Source organism: Pleurodeles waltl, chromosome 6, assembly GCF_031143425.1.
Source record: "Pleurodeles waltl isolate 20211129_DDA chromosome 6, aPleWal1.hap1.20221129, whole genome shotgun sequence".
Taxonomy (NCBI): Eukaryota; Metazoa; Chordata; class Amphibia; order Caudata; family Salamandridae; genus Pleurodeles; species Pleurodeles waltl.
The window spans coordinates 756,707,770-756,725,253 of record NC_090445.1 but is presented as its reverse complement, the minus strand read 5'-3'; positions in this window follow the sequence as shown (position 1 = coordinate 756,725,253).

The following is a 17,484-nucleotide window of genomic DNA, read 5'->3' as shown; positions in this document are numbered from 1 at the left end:
TCCATACCATGATTAGGGTCATTTGTGGACTGAAATACAGATGAAAAGTGTTCTATCCAGACCTCCTCTGGAATCAGACAGTCATCCTCCCTATTATCCTGTCCTGAAAAATATGGGTGATTAACCACCTTCCAAAATTGAGAGGGGTCCCTCAATTCCGTGGCTGCCATGAGATCTTCCCATGCACTAGTACGTACTTCATTCTTCCTATCCTCAAGGACTGACTTATATCGACCCCTAGCCTGTTTAACTAAGTCATGGCTAAATGGAATAGTTTTAATAGCTATTTTTAAATCTCTGTGGGCAGCCGTACAGGCCGAATTAAACCAGCGTTGAGGTTTTACACCTTTAGAATGTTCGGCACACGTCAGTGCCTCAGAAATAGCACGACTTAAAGACTCATAAGCAGCTACAAGATGGGCACAAATAGGTTGCAGAGACAAACAAGTATTAATGTGGACCTTATTTTGTGTTATAAAATCCTCATGAAAGGTGTTAGAATTTACTCTCTTCCACTTCATACAGGGGCCAAAATTTCTTTTAAAAAACACTTTCCCCTTGCATTCTGTCCTAGGTAAAACGACCATAGTTTTCAGGGCTAGTTTTATACTCAAGGGATTATGGTCACTGGCACAGTGGGATATAATCTTAAAATCCACAATTAAACGTAAAAGTGAAGACCAGATAAGGATAAAATCAATAATGCTACCATTCGCGCTCCCTGTATAGGTGGGTATTTTCCTTATCTGACTATTTGTCATATCCCTTGCAAAAACAAAATCAAATTTATAGATAAGGGTATTCAGAGCGTTACCTAGATTGGAGTGAATAAAGTGTGTAAGTGACTCTCTGCCTTCTATAGAGGCACCACATATATGAGGTAATTCATGATTACACAACTGAACATTAAAATCTCTGACCCAAATCACATCAAATTCCCTGTCCTGGAGTTTTCCTGCAGAGTCTAAAAAGTCTGTTAACTCTTCGAGGCTTCCTGACAAGGCATTGCACGGAATGTTATTATAAAAATGTTAAAGTAAAATATCCTTGTGTCCGTCCATTGATAATAAGAACACCATAAAAAAGGCAGAAGACCAAATCAAAGAAACCTCGATTTTTGGAAGTAATAAGGACACAAGTACCTGGAGCCCACCACTTGCTCTGCCCGCTATGGATGGAAGAGCTGGCTGAAACACAGAATAATAACCGTCCAAATAAAAAGGGGCCATAGACCAAGTTTCTTGGAGACAAATAATATCATAAGTAGATACAAACTCCAACCATTCTAAGTTTTCAACTTTAGATCGAAGCCCTGCATATTCCAGCTAATTAAAGGTAAAGATTCAGTGCTTTCCTGGGACATATTCCCTGGCTCCTTAATTGTAGCAATATCTGTTATATTCTGTGATAAAATAACTGGCTCGTCAGACCCTGTCGATAATGGCAAAGATATATGCCCTCCCACCATCTCAATTCCCTATTACAAGGTATGTCTCTGCCACGGTTGCCCTTTCCATATTTTGCTCCATGCAATTTTCCCCTCTGATGTAATAGAGCTTGCCTTCCTTCCAGGTTAATATCTGACTATCAATTGCGCGATATGGACCAGTATTACAACTCCCAGTGACGCCACCCCACTGTAAGCAGATTGTCCCCATTGTCTTACATGACTAGAGGTTTCACTACAGGTTTCACCACTCTCCTACCTTTCGGGGAGTCTGTTCACTGTGGGACTAAGGGCCAGATGTAGGAAGCATTTTGCATGGTGCAAACTGCGAAGATCGCAGTTTGCGCCATGCAAAATGCTCATCGCAATGCTCATTCACATTTTGAGAATCGGTACTGACTCGCAAAATGTGAATGCGACTGGCAAATAGGAAGGGGTGCCCCCTTCCTATTTGCGACTCGCGCCGCGATGCCAATTTGCTTTGTGACCGCGAACGCGGTCGCAAAGCAATTCGTAGTTACCACCAGTGTCACACTGGTGGTAACCCATTCGCAAAAGGGAAGGGGTCCCTATGGGACCCCTTCCCCTTTGTGAATGTTGCCAAAAACGTTTTTTCAGAGTAGGCAGTGGCCCAATGGACCACTGCCTACTCTGAAAAAACGAATCCAAATGGTTTCGTTATTTTTTTTGTTTCGCAACTCGTTTTCCTTTAAGGAAAACGGGCTGCAAAATAAATGAAAAAACTGCTTTATTTAAAAAGCAGTCACAGACATGGAGGTCTGCTGTCTTCAGCAGGCCACCATCCCTGTGAGTGCAGGGACTCGCTATGGGGTCGCAAAATTCGACCCACCTCATTAATATTAATGAGGTGGGTCTTTGCGACCCCATAGCGAATCGCAGACGGTGTCTGAGACACTGTTCTGCATCCGCATTTACGATTCGGAAATTGCGAGGCGCACCGACTCGCAATTTCCAAATCGCAAATGCGGAAATTGCTGCATCTGGCCCTTAATTCAGTGCTCTTTTTTTTCAAACTACTGATGCTCCCTTATGGACAGTGGCAGTTTCCTCAGTACTTATGGGTGTGGACTTTATCTCACAGAGATCAGGGCGGCCATACTGCAACCACAGTGTTCGCTACATATCTTGAACCTGCACATTTATTTGGCACCTTACCTTTCTCGTTCTGCTTCTTGGGAAACTGTTTTATTCTCTGCGGGCAGCTCTGGAGCATGACTCACTTTCTGAGCTATTCCCAACTTGACAGCTATTTGAACTTATGCTTCTTGACTGACATTTCCTATGGACTACTGGCCAAGTTAGGTGGCTTATTTTGATCTTTTTTTGCCCTATTTTATTGGCTGGACTTGGTGCTTTCTGGGACGCTTGAACTTGATCTTCTGTGGGACCCATAAATATGCTGATATTATTATGATATTTTGTACTCTTCATTAATATTGTCTTATTTATGACTTTGATTCACTATGCTGGTAATTGCAGGTCTACTTCCCACTGATTTTCTTGTTTGCGGTACACCCATGTATTAATGGACTATAGTCTTGTTGACGTTCCTATTTTAGAAATTTTGAACATTACATGGACCTGATGATGTGACCAATAGGTCATTTTCCTATAATACTTTTATCATCAATTGATTTCTAATTTCTGCCCATAGCTATAACTATCCTGTGACTATTGTGCCTTTTTACTCTAACTTCTATTGCACTATTCTTTGACAAACATGTTACTTTTCATATGTGGGATTTATGAATTGAATTGTTGAAATACTACATTTAATATGCCGTATATTGTTGGCTTTATTTGCTATTTTCTGTGCCGGTTTGGGCATTAGGCTTATGTTGCTTTTGTCAATGTGTACTGAATGGGTTTAAAAATGTACCTCAATGTAGCTTATGACTGTAATCTGCAATTCAGTGCTACTTTGCTGTATACTATTTCTGACTCCTTTTTCATGCCCACTTCATTGTTTTTTTCCTTTCTTTGTCTTCTTTTCTGGTATATTTGCTTCATTGCTTTATTTTCCTTGTCTTCTTTTACCTCTTCAGTTATTGGTGTATTTGTTTTCTCTCTGTTACTTCAGTCTTGAATTGTTTAAATCCGGGCTTTCCGCACCCAGTTTCTCCATTTTTATTGAACTTCTGGATTTGTGCTGTGTAATTTTCGGCCTTGAGAAAGCTTCAGGTTTCCGTACCATGAATGGGGCAAAACATGTGTTGCTGTTGTGGTTTAAGGGGATCCACATTTCTTGAAAAGTTGAAGGATCCCCCTACACATTAATACAGCCAGTACAAAATCTGCATAATTTCAGACTTGTGCCTCAATGCCTCGCTCTATTTTGCATTATCCCATAATCTATTAGTGAGATACATATCAGTTGTGTACTTAGACCCTCCAAATAGCTTAGTCCTGGATAGCTGTGATACAGAGCAGTCCGGCTTGGTCAGAGGATCAAGTGAAAAGTACATAGAAGTACCAAAACACGTAATAAGTAAGAGACACAATATAACAAAAATCTGACACAAATTTATAAAAATAGGGTGTATTTTATCATAATTTAAACCCCAAAATAACAAAAATCTATTGAGGTGAACTGTATATATGATTTTTCAAAGGTAAGTAAAATACTTTAACTGTAAACTCTTGGATGCAAAAAAATGAGGTTAAAAGCCAGCAGGCTATAATGCCTGTCAGAGTATTCTTGGCATAGTCACAGCTGGCTGTAGCCAGTCACAGGGATCACTCAGGTCCTGGGGGGCAGTTTACCTGTCGTAGTCAGCAGTCTTAGACTCTTCAGTGTCTTTTTCTTCCTAAAGCGGTCCAGCCAAGAAGTGGCCTTGATGCTAGAGATGAAGGATTCTGAGACGCTGAAGATGCTGAAGGGATGCTGAAAAGATGCTATGAGTTTTCTGGGGGCCACCCTGGGGACCATAAACTTCAGGGTTTGCTCCAGCCTCTGGACCCAGTGTCCATGTTGCAGCTGGGGAGTCCAGTGCAGGCCCAGTTGCCACTGGTCAACTGGTTTCCTGGTTACTGGAGGGTCATTGCTCTGTTAGAGTTTGCAAGTCCTTTGTTTTGGTGGCGAGGGGGAGGGAGAGCCCACTTTGGCATTGACTATGGGTCCAACAGTCTACAGGACACCTCGGGAAGATCTGGACTCGGTCATCCAACAGACACTTCATCGTCCAGCAGCCATAAGCATTCTGGGCAGCTGGGCTTTTGAAGAGTGCACATTGTTATAGATTTTGGTGACCCTGAAGCTTAACAGGAGGCTATCTTCCTAGCTCTATGTAGCCACATCTTCTGTCCTGGCATTATTAGAGCTCTTTTCCACCAATGGGCACAGCAGGCACAGTTCTCTTTGCGGGCCCCTTGGGTGCAGCAGGTGCAGTCCAGGCTTTGGTGCAGCCTCTCTTTGCTGGTCCAGGGAGCACCCGGACAGTCTTTCTTCAGTTTTCTCCCAGTCCAGTAGTGATCTGATGACTAGCCAATGGGGTACTAGTTGCCATAAGCGTACCTTTACCACTTTATGTGACTTCTTGTGGCCATCAAAGAATCCCAGGATACCCCTCTAAACTCTAAACAAAGATGGCACAAGCCTTCTTCCCCTGTGAGGAACCGTGTGCACACAGCTGGGGGGTACCCTGCATAATGACCCACTCCTCCTAGAAAACCGGGTCTACAACAAGTTATTTCCTCTGGAGAAGTACCAGCCGGTATGGCTACTCAATGGGGTGGACAGGCGAAGGTGTGATCACTATTTGCTTCACTGAGGCAGTAGCTTCTTTGAAGCTGGACCATCCATAGCCACTTCCTGATAGTCATCCTGCTGGAGGAGGTCACACATCCTCCCTTGAGTAATTCAGCTTTGTTCCCCATACATGGAATTGCTTTACACTTTTCCAATCAGGGGGCAGCATGTTGTCCCAGAACATGACTGGTTACAACTGCTGCAGACAGTCAGGAAAGGCTACCAAAGGTATGGTCAACAAAGTGAAGACTTTCTAAATTCATGTTCTATTAAAAGTTACCTTAGATTCAATTTCAGCAATGAGTGGTGCGAGACCTGACAGCCTTAGGGTGGTTATCCTCCAGCTTTTTGTCTACCTCCCTCCACTTTTCTGACACTGTTTTTGCTGGTTTTAGGACTCTGATCACTTTACCAGTGCTAACCGGTGCTAAAGTGCATATGCTCTCTCCTTTCAACATGGTAACATTGGTTCATACCCAGTTGGCATATTTGATCTACTTGTAAGTCCCTAGTAAAGTGCACTGCATGTGCCCAGGTCCTATAGATTGAATGCTACTCTTGGGGCTGCAGCACTGGTTGTGCCACCCACATAAGTAGCCCCTTAACCATGCCTCAGGTCTGCCATTGCAAGGCCTGTGTTTTCAGTTTCACTGCCACTTGCGTTGGCATTTAGACGTACTTGCCAAGCATTGTCCTCCACTTTTTCTACATACAAGTCACCACTAAGGTAATACCTAGGTAACCCATAGGGCAGGGTGCTATGTAGGTAAAAGGCAGGACATGTACATGTGTGTTTTACATGTCCTGGTAGTGGAAAACTCCTAAATTCGTTTTCCACCACTGTGAGGCTTGCTCCTTTCTTAGGATAGAATTATGGCTACTCTCATACACTGTTTGAGTGGTATATTCTGATCAGAGAGGGGTAACCATGTCTTATTTAGTATGACCTGAATGGTAATAGGAAAGTCTGGATTTGATATTACTATTTTAGAAATGCCACTTTTAGAAAGTGAGCATTTCTCTGCACCTAAAATCCATCTGTGCCTTACAGCCTGTCTCCAATCCACGTCTGGGCTGGGCTGGTTGGCAACTCCCTTGTGCATTACACCAAGACAACTACAAACACAGGATACTCTGTCACACCTGCACTCCTCTGCATACTGATTGTGCCTTCCTGGGCTGGGAAGGTGGAGGGCCTGACACTTGCATTTCAAAGGCTATTGGCCTGCCCTCACACAATGGACTTCCTACCCCCTACTGGGACTCTGGCAGAGAGACCTGTACTGAAAGGGGACCTTGTACACTTCAAAACCACTCTTTGATGTCTCCCCCACTTCAAAGGCATTTTGGGGTATATAAACTGGGTCTCTGACCCCACCAAATCAGACACTTCTGGACCTGAGCCTACAGCCTGTCAAGAGGAACTGCCTGGCTGCCCAAAGGACTCATCTCGGATGCTTTGCTGTGAGGGACTGCTGCCATACTGTTGCCCTGCTGCCCTCTGACTTTACTGAGAAGTGCTCTCCAAGGTATTGGATTAAACTTTCCTCCTGTTTTCTGAAGTCTCAGGGCCAAAAAGACTTAGGTGGTCATTATGACATTGGCAGTGACTGTTAAAGTGGCGGTAATACCACCAACAGGCTGGCGGCAATTACCGCCAAACTATGACCATGGCAGTGATCCCTCCCATAGACCACCAATGTACCACACCAACCGCCAGGGCGTTAACACCACTGACCACAGCAGTAGCCATCAACAGCCAGGCGGAAGACAAGGTACCACCCACCATATTATGGCACAGCAAACCGCCAGGATTTCCGGGGCGGTGCCAACGCTCTCAAAATCCTGGTGGAAACAGTACACAGAAAACGAAAGTCTCACCAACAAGTACACAGAGGACTCTGCCCCCACCATGGAACCGGAACTTCAAGTCTTCCTGATGCTCTTATATGCCATGGCCCTCCTGGAACACCAACGCTGACGAAGACGACAACAACGTTTAGTACAGCCACCTAGCACACAAGGGAGGGAGGAAAAGGAGAGTGATACACACACGTACCACACACACCATTCACACACACACCATACACAGAACCATCTGCAGAGCTAAACCAATGTCACAGGACACACTTCAAAATAAAAAATGGACCACAATGATTATCAACAAACACTGTAATTTGATGCCAACAGCTCCTGACACACTCCGGAATTCACTGTTCAGGGGCATCATGTTGGAAATAGGCAGGCACCTCAGTGGGGAGGTAGGAGGAGGAGTGGGGCACCTCAGCTGAAGTGTGGGCTCCATGCCCATATGTGTTTGGTGGGGATTGCAAGGCCACAGTTTCTGAAGTGGAAAACTTGCCCACTGGTTCTGGAGGGGGCTACATGCCCATCCGTCTTTGGTGGGGAGTGCATGGCCACAGTCTCTGAAGTGGGGAATGTGCCAACTAGTTCTGCAGAGGGCTCCATTCCCATCTGTCTTTGGTGGGGAGTGCAAGTCCACAGTCTCTGAAGTGGGGAACTTGCCTACTGGTTCTGGAGTGGGCTTCTTGTACAACAGTCCCTGGAGGGTGGCCTACATGCCGTCTGCTGGAGGTGAGGGTGCCTGTGCCTCAGCTGGAGGTGAGGGCTGCTGTGCCTGTGCTGGAGGTGGGGGCTTCTTGCCCTCTGCTGTTGGAGTGGGCCTCTTGCCTTTCATTGGTGGTTGAGTGGGAACCTTTCTTTTTATTGGTGGTTGAGTGGGAACCTTCCCTTTCTTTGCTGGGGGAGGGGGATCTTTGGCAATACTTTGTGGTGGCAAGGGATCCAAATGTCCCCTCTTGTGATGGGTCCCCTTGACCTTTGAGAGGTCACTTGTGTCCTTGCCACAGGACTAGGGGTTGCCTCCACTGTCCCCGTCTCCTGCCCCATGCATTTCAACTCCCTTTCTGAGCCAGAGATGTACTCTCAGTAGAAGTGTCAGCCATCACACTCTGGGGCCACTTTGTGCCAGCAGCTGATGATTTGATGGGAGCAGTGGCAGACTGTTTGGCTGAGGTGCTGGGCTGGGTTGTTGGGACCCTGCTTTTATGGGCAGGACGGGGGCTGGAGGAGGAGGGAAGAGGTCAAGACGTGCAAGGAAAAGCTTCTTAGGGGCATTGGGGTGGGATGTGGGAGGAAGGATGGGAGTGGAGGTTGAGGGAGCGGTTGTCGGAGGTGAACGTCTGCTGGACTTGGGTGCACTTGCATGGACAGTGTGTGTGTGTGTGTGTGTGTGTGTGAGGTGGATGGCTATTAGGTGTCTGAGTGCATGCGTTTGTGTCCCTTATGAAGGGGGGGCAGGGAGAGGATAAAGGGATGCGTGGATGGGTGTTGTGGAGGTGTCTGCAAGTGAGATGTGTGTGCTGCTTGATGTGGTGATGGTGGTGGTGGCTGTTGATGCAGTGCATGCAGGTGTGAGTGTGGATGTGACAGTGAGGGAGGAGAAGGGGGAGACAGTGGAGGCAGTGGATGTGGTAGTGTGTGCATCTGTCTGTTGTTTGTGTGAGTGCTTGTGGCCTGAAGTGTGCTGCCTGTGTTTGACTGTACTACACTTGTGTGATATTTTGTGTGCATGCTTGTATCTGTGCCTGGGATGGGTTGCGGTTGAGGAGACTGGGACTGGGAAGTGGCAGTTGGAGGGGGGATGGTAGAAACAGGCACACTGGCTGCCATCAGAGAGAAGGCCAGAGCCTGAAATGACCTCTATGGGGTCGCCAACCCACTGTGGATGCCCTCCAGGTATGCATTGCATTTCTGCATCTGGGATGCCAGCCCCTGGATGGCATTCACAATGGTTGACTGTCCTACAGAAATGGATCTCAGGAGGTCAATGACCTCCTCACTGAAGGCAGCAGGGCTCACTGGGGCAGGGCCTGAGGTGCCTGGGGCGAAGGAGATGCCCACCCTCCTGGGTGAGCATGCATGGGCAAGTCGGTGGGGGTCTACTGTGAGGGTGGTGCTGGTACGGGGGTGGTGGTTGTACCTGCAGCTGGGGTGGTTCCAGAGGTGTCTGCCACCACCAGGGAGCTTCCATCGGAGGAGGAATCAGAGTCAGTGTTGTCACCTCCTTTCTCCGCCGTGGTGCTCCCCTCTCCCTCAGTCCCACTGGTCCCCTCTGTGTCGGTGGACTCTGCCTCCTGGATCCTGTGGGATGGAGCTCCCTTAGTTGCTGGTGTCCCTGCTCCTCTGCCACATGATGCTAATGCACCCATGGACAGAATGACAGAAGAAAATAGGGGGGAGAGAGAAAGGGAGCACTGGTTCAATTACAGCACCAACACCACAGTTGGCATACACATTACCATCACACACAGGGATAAGGATTGTGCACTATGCATCGCACTGGCATTCCATTGGCTAGATGCCCAAGCAAGATGAGAGCCAACCACGGGCAACTGCACCCCTCCTGGGACCCACTAAGCCCTGTCTGACATGACATGAGATTTTGCTATACACCCAATTACCTTGAGCTGGCATTAAAGGGCACCCACCAACTGAAACCCACCACCAGGATCCCATGCCACCCAACAATAATTGTTGTCATGCTCACTGTACTCACCACCTTGTGGCTGCTGTGCTGCCCTCAAGCGCTCATCCAGCTCTCTGTAGGCCACCGCCAGTATGCGGGCCATCAGGGGGATCAAGTTCCGTAAGGCACCCCGCCCTCTTTGGGAGGCCATCCCCAGATGGGCCTCTGTGGTCTTCCGGGACCAGCGTCTCAGGTCATCCTACCCGTTCCTACAATGGGTGCTCCGCCCGGTATAGACCCCCAGGTCCACACGTCCTTGTCGATGGCACACCACAATCCCTTCTTCTGATGGGCGCTGACCTGCAGAGGTAATACAGATATGAGGGCATCATTAACCATGCAATGCAGCCTGTCACACGTATGGCCCACAAATACCATTTCCATCTCCATTGCAACACACATCACCCGGCGATCACCATGTACACTACCACCAGACATACCCTCCACCCAACTGACATGCTGCTAGCACACACATCCCCATGCAACCTTGTCACATGCATTGTGCCCAGGGTGTACTCACCTGTTGGTCTGGAGGCCTATACAGCTGTTCATACAGGGGTAGGACCCCTTCCACCAAAACCCTCTAATTCCTCTAAATTGAAGGCAGGGACCCTTTCCCCAATCACACGGGCCATGGCAGGATCCAGACACAGGTCACAGCAGCACACACAGTGTAGGTGTTGTCCTGTGGCAAGGCAGGAATCAAGTGAGGTCGCTACCGGTGATCCCTATTGGCCACTGTACTCCTTAGAGCCCCATTTTAGCCAATGAGGAATAGGACGGCGGTGCAAGATTGCCTTCCGTCATGATGCCTAATGCTGGCGGAGTTACCTCACTTGTCCATACTTACAGGACAGGCGGTCGCCATTTATCGTGGTGGACAACATTCAGAAATTATAAACGGCGTCATTGCTGTACATACCTTGCCATTCACTTTGTCCCTTCACATAAATGCTTTATGTACACTGAGGTGGTAGTGGTTCCATTGTTCAATTTGTGACACCCTACTCAATTTGGTGGCCCTGAGATACCTACCATTGTGAGGAATAGGAGGAGGAGACAAGACCCCATTTACAGACCCCTTGTGGACTTGGCTACACTGGAGGACAGGCACATAATACTCACCTATAGACTGGACAGGACCACAATCACAAAGCTGTGTGCACAATTGGAGCCTGATCTGACATCAGCTATCCGTCATCCCACTGGGATACCCCTTTCGTGCAAGTTCTGTCAGTTCTCCACTTCCTGGCAATTGGTTCTTTCCAAGTGACAGTGGGCTTGGCAGCAGGAATGTCACAGCTAATGTTCTCAATCGTGCTGGCAAGGGTTTTGTCTGCCTTAGTCAAAAACATGTGCAGCTACATCGCTTTCCCCCAAGATGAAGATTTGGCCACTGTAAAGGCAGAAGTCTATACAATCGGACAAATACCAAATATTATTGGGGCGATTGACGGGACACATATTGCGTTTGCCCCCCACCTCCTTCCCCCACCCCCGGCACAATGAACAGGTGTTCGGCAATAGGAAGAATTTCCACTCACTCAATGTGCAAATGTGTGGGCCTGGCAGACCAGTACATCTCCCACGTCACTGCCAAGTATCCTGGGTTGGTGCATGATGCCTATGTCCTGAGGAATAGCAGCATCCCAAATTTGATGGCGTAACTACAGAGGCACAGGGTGTGGCTAATAGGTGAGCCAGAGTCCCCACCCATTGTATGTCAGTGTATGCCTTCAGGAGTTATCCCCATACCATTGTGAAAGGCTGTTTGTCCCTCAATACTTGCAGGTGACTCTGGATTCCCAAATCTATTGTGGCTCCTGACCCCTGTGAGGAATGCCAGGACAGGGACTGAGAATCTGTATAATGATGCGCATGGGCGACCCAGGGGGATTATAGAACGTACCTTTAGTCTCCTGAAGGCCAGGTTCAGATGCCTCCATCTGACAGGTGAATCCCTGTGCTACTCCCCTGAGAAGGTGTGCCATATAGTTGTAGCATGCTGCATGTTGCACAACCTCGCCCTCAGGCGGCAGGTGCCTTATCTGCAGGAGGAGGAGACTGAAAGTGCCTCTGTGGCAGCAGTGGACCCTGCGGACAGTGAGGATGAGGAGGATGAGGATGTGGACAACAGAGCATCAGTTATACATCAGTACTTCCAATGACACACAGGTGAGACAGTGGAACCTACCATTCCTCTGATTATTTATGTTTTCAGTGTGGCTGTAGCAAGATGGTATTAACTTCCTTTGCATCTCAAATGACTGTAACCTATGCCTTCTCATTTTACAGATGTTGGTGTTATAACAACTGTGTACTGATGTGATGACTACAGACAGCTATAGGTCATTATTTGTATGCTTTCACAGTGTTGAGGTCATTTGCACAAGATGTAACTGTTACCATAATTGCACATTTTCATCATATAAAGCACTATCACTCAGGCTGTGTTCGAGGATTCAAGGGTGTTTATTGTAGTGAAAATTATATACGAAATAGTGCAATGGAATGGGGTGATGGTAGAGGTAAGTCCAGGGTATTGGTCCAGTCTGTTTGTAGCACAGGTCCAGTGTCCAAGGGGCCATAGGATGGGGAGCAAAGGCAGTTCAAAGTGGACAAGGTGACAGGGTGGGACACAAGGTGGGCATTCAGGAGGGACTCATTTCCCTGTGGTGGTTTTCATCCTGGCAAGTATCTCTGGCATCTGTCAGGGTCGCAGGGACCGTTGGTGGGGTGGTGCACCATCTACAGGGGGAGGGGTGCTGGTGGCATGTGGGTTCTGTGGCAGGGCCTCCTGTCTACTAGCTGCAGCAGATGTGGTGGGCTGTTCAGTTTACTGGCTAGTGGAAGGGGCCCATTGGTTTGCTGAATATTCCCTCATGATGTTGGCCATATCAGCCAGAAACCCTGATATGGAGACCATGGCAGTGTTGAGGGCCTGCAAATCTTTCCTGATCTCCTGATGGTGTACCTCCTGCAGCCTCTGTTTCTCCTGCATGATGTCAAGAATCTCCCACATCTTGTCTTGGGATTGTTGGTAGGCCCCCAGGACATTAGTGTGTGCCTCCAGGACAGTCGGTTTCCTGAGCCTGTCCTCCCCTTGGTGCACAGCTGTCCTCTGAGTGTCCCTGTCACCCTGTGCCTGTGTCCCCTGAATGGTGTGCCCACTGCCACTGCCAGTGACCCCAAGTCCCTGATTGTCTTGGCTGTGAGGTGTGGACTGCGGTCCCTGTACAGGTGGGCACACTGCTGATTGACGTGTCCTGGGGTCAGAGGTGTGAGGATGTTGGATGGGTGCTGTGGTTTTGGATACTGAGGGGGGAGGCTCTGTGGTGGACTGGGAAGTTCATCCAGATGCAGATGTCCAGAGTTACTGTCATCACTGGGGACATATTTTGTTGGGGGACTGGATAGCCATGGCACCTCCTCGCCATTAGGATTGGCTGGGGCACCTGCAAGGATATAAGTGATGTATTATGCATTATGTCTGTGACATATTCTACATCCCTTGCTTCTCCTACATTGTTGGTGTTGCCCTGCCCCCTTTGTTTGCGTATGTTGATGTATTGTGGGATTGTTAGTTCTCCATGCTGTGCATGCATTGGTCATGGGTATACATTCATGGCTGGGAGGGCTGTACATGCAGTGGGTATGTCATGCAGGGCTTGGCATTGGGGTTAGTCATATATTTAGGTGCACTGTGTGGGATGGAGTGGAGGGTTGGGAGTCAGGGTGAGGGGGGTGAGATGGCATGCAGGTATTGGGGGGTGATAGGTAGTAAATCTTGACTCACCAGTGTCCAGTCCTCCTGCAACTCCAGTGAGTCCCTCAGGATGCAGTATTGCCTAGACTTGCTCATCCCATGCTGTCATCTGTGGGGGAGGAGGTGGGGGTCCACCTCCAGTCCTCTGGATGGCGAGCTGGTGCTTTGCTGCCATGGAAAGTACCTTCCCTTGTAGGTCGTTCCACCTCTTCCTGATGTCGTCCCTTGTTCGTGGATGCTCTCCCACAGCGTTCACTCAGTCCACAATTCTCTGCCATAGCTCCATCTTCCGTGCTATGGATATTTGCTGTCCCTGTGCTCCAAACAGCAGTGGCTCTACCCTGACTATTTCCTCCACCATGACCCGCAACTCCTCATCAATGAAACGGGGGTGCCTTTGTGGGGACAGGTGTTGTGTGTTGTGCAGTTGGTGTTGACTAATGTGGTGGGATGTGGGGTGCGTGACGGATGGCTGAGTGTTAGTGGTGTGTGTAGTTGTGTCTGTGATTTGCGTGTCTGTCTCTTGGCTATTCTTCATGTTTGTAAAGGGTTGTGGGTAATGTGGGTGTGTGTTTTATAGTGCTATGGGTATGTGGGTGTGGTGTGTGTATTAGTGTTAGGTGTGTGTTTTTGGCATTGGCCAATGTTGTGTTGTATTGTTTTTGAGTGACCATTCTCACCGCGCTGGTGTGTACCGCCCATGGTTTACTGCGGTTGAATGTCAGCTGTGGTGATTTGTGGGTCATAATGTGGAGAGCTTTGTTTTGTTGGCATGACGGTGTGGGTGTTCGTACTGACACTTTACCACTTAACTTTGATCTAGCGTATTTGTGTTTGTGGCAGTATTCTGTCGGTTTAGTGTGTGTGTGTCATAATTTTGTGAACGGAGGTTCATCTCCGCGATGTTGGCGGCCGTCAACGTGACGGTAAGCGGGATTTACCACCAATGTCATAATGATCACCTTAATCTCTTCAAGGAAACCCCTTGTGCGCCAAAAGTCGATGCACAGCCTGCCAGAAACCATGCACAGCCTTCCCTGCAATGAGAAAATCACTGCACAGCCAAACTGGAACGATGCAGCCAGACTTCCAGAGCGAAGGTCGACGCAGCGACTGCATTGCGACCGTATCGATGCACAGCCGAGCCGGAACGACGCAGCCCGATTCTCTAAGTGAGGAATCGACGCAGCACCTGCGGTGCAACAGAAAATTTGACGCATACCAGGATTTTCCCTGCATCATCCCTGGGTGCCTAAAGATTCCCGCATCGCAATGAGGAACTAAGACTGTGTGCCAGAAATCGATGGAAAGCCCCATGTAGCGTGGAAAGAAACAACGTATCGTCTGTGCCACGTCAGAAGATCCGACGCAGAGCTTATTTTTCCAAGCATCTCCTCCTCTGCAGTCTTCATGAGTGGTAATTTTGACGCAAACCAGTTACTTTGTGCAAACAAGAGACACCTGTTGATTTCCAAGAATTAAGACTCTCTTTAAACCTGCAAAAGTGATAATTCAACTTGTGCTTATTGAATCTTTATTGTTTTTACCTTAATTTAACCAGATAAATATCATATATTTTTCAAAACCTGTGTGGTGTATTTTTGTTGTGTTCCCTCTGTGTTATTGTATGATTTATTGTGCGAATACTTTACACATTACCTTTTAAGTTAAGCCTGACTGCTTAATGCCAAGCTACCAGAAGGTGGGCATAGGGTAATTTGGATTGTGTGTGACTTACCCTGACTAGGATTGTGGTCCCTATTTGGACAAAGGTGTATACCTCTGCCAACTAGAGACCCCATTTCTAGCAAGTGGGGTTTAATGTAATGAATAATTTGATACTGTGAAGTAATATCTTTGGTGGTCCCAAATGGAAGTTAGCACTTAACCTGGTGATTAATGAAACCACTGGTCTTGCTACAATGAGTGTTTCCACTGTCAGGACATGTTAACCACAAAATGATCATGTATTCCTTTGTAACACTAAGCACCATGCCTGCTGGGGAACCAAGGCCTTCCCTAGAGGTAGCTTACTAATATTAAAAAGGAAGTTTTTAACTTGGCAAAAGGGTTTATTTTCCTATGTTGAGTTGGGAGGTTAAACCACCTGGCCAGGCTGCAGTGGCAAGCCTAAAGTCCCAAGGTACCTCTTATACCATATACTAGGGACTTATATTATCCAATTGTACACACAAATAGCACATGAACTGGGGCCTGGATATCAGGGCCCAGTGCACCACAGGGTAGGAACCAGAAGCATCAGTCCAAAAACTTGAAGGGGTGATCAAACAAAAAGAGTTCCTTTCCTACAGGGATTAAAGCAACCCTTTCAATCTCTTGCCTCACCTTTTTTCAGGGTAGATGTGAGAGATAAGGGGAGATCTCTAAATCTCTCCTCTAAATTCCTTAATCTTTAAGGTAACAAAATGATGATTTCTTGCTTAGGTACACACAGTCCCCTTTTACAGTTAATTGACTCACTGCAGTTCAAAAATAAGTTCTTAGATCATATGATCACATTAAACGATGTAAGCAACCTGGGATTAGTTCATGCCACAACATTTGTGAATGATGGTTACAGTAAATTGCAAATTCTGACAGATCTTCTCTCAGGGCCTTATAACAGATGTTAGAAATTGTATTTGTTTCAGTAGTCCCTTGGTGCAAGAGATGTTTTAAACAGCAAGATGTTCCTAACAGATCCCAGCCCTTCAAACCAAACTGTTCTGAAAAGCTTGATGCAATGTTTTTTTGTAAAATACAATACCTTTTAAAGACAAAGACCTGCTCGGTTGGCCCTGTTCATATGTGTGTCTAATATCAAAAGTACAGCCCCTTAGGTGACTGAGAGACTACATCCCCTCAGGTGACTGAGAGACTACATCCCCTCTAAGTACTTCTAGAGAGGGAGGAAGGTTGAAGAATAGTTGTCATAGCATGCATCAAAATATAAGAGGGTATTGTTTGTGTTAAGACATTTAATTTACGCATTGCAGGGCGCGCTGTCCCATTTTAAATTAGAGGAGACTATCACACCTAGTGTTGCATAGGTTCTCATTATCCTAATGATGCTACTGGATTTGGGTGGCAGAATCACCGGAACTGTAGGGTACTGAGTACAATCCCACATCACATGACACCTGTCGGCCTAATCTGAGTTTTCCGGCTATCTAGCAGTGCCTCATCTCTGCCCTAGAGCAGGGATGATTGTGGCAACCTGGCACATGACAAGAAAGACTCCTCAGGGGAATTGTGGTCGATCAGATCTCACCCCTTTCTCTTGATTACATTAGTCTCACACAGGCAAAGATAAACAGAGGCAGATTATAGTTCAATAAGGGTTTATTGAAGTAACTACATCTTAGATAAAATGGCAGGTATTGCAATAACTAAGATGATAAAACACAATAGAAGCAAAATTGTGACAAGGAGAGTGAAACACAAACACAGTCCCACCAAACTGTCACTAGGAGTGATATATAGATATATCTTTCCTACCTAAGCTATGTTAGAGCACAGCGTAATAAGCCCTAATCCGCCCTTCAGGTTTCCCCCCTGGGAAGACACCATCCCCCATACCTGATTAGGGAAGTCTGTTGTCTAAAAAAACACCGTCCCTATGGAGGCCAGGGATTCGGTAGTCTAAGCAGACAGCTGTAGCAAAGACGATTAGCAATCAGCATGCAGTCGTGGTCATCTGGATGGAATCTCCCTCTAACGTGTATCGGACAGAGAAGTGTTTTTATATAATAAAACAATGGATATTCCAGGAAAAATGTCCCCAGATAAGGATGTTTATTTCTGTCAATGTTAGAGGCACAGCGTACCACTTTTGCCAGCAATCCTATCTGACTGCAGCCTTGAGTAAAGCACAAAGTTAAATGAATGCAATACTAAGAAAATGATGCTTTCCTAGGTGAAAAAACAATTAGATAGAGAAAATAAAACAACAC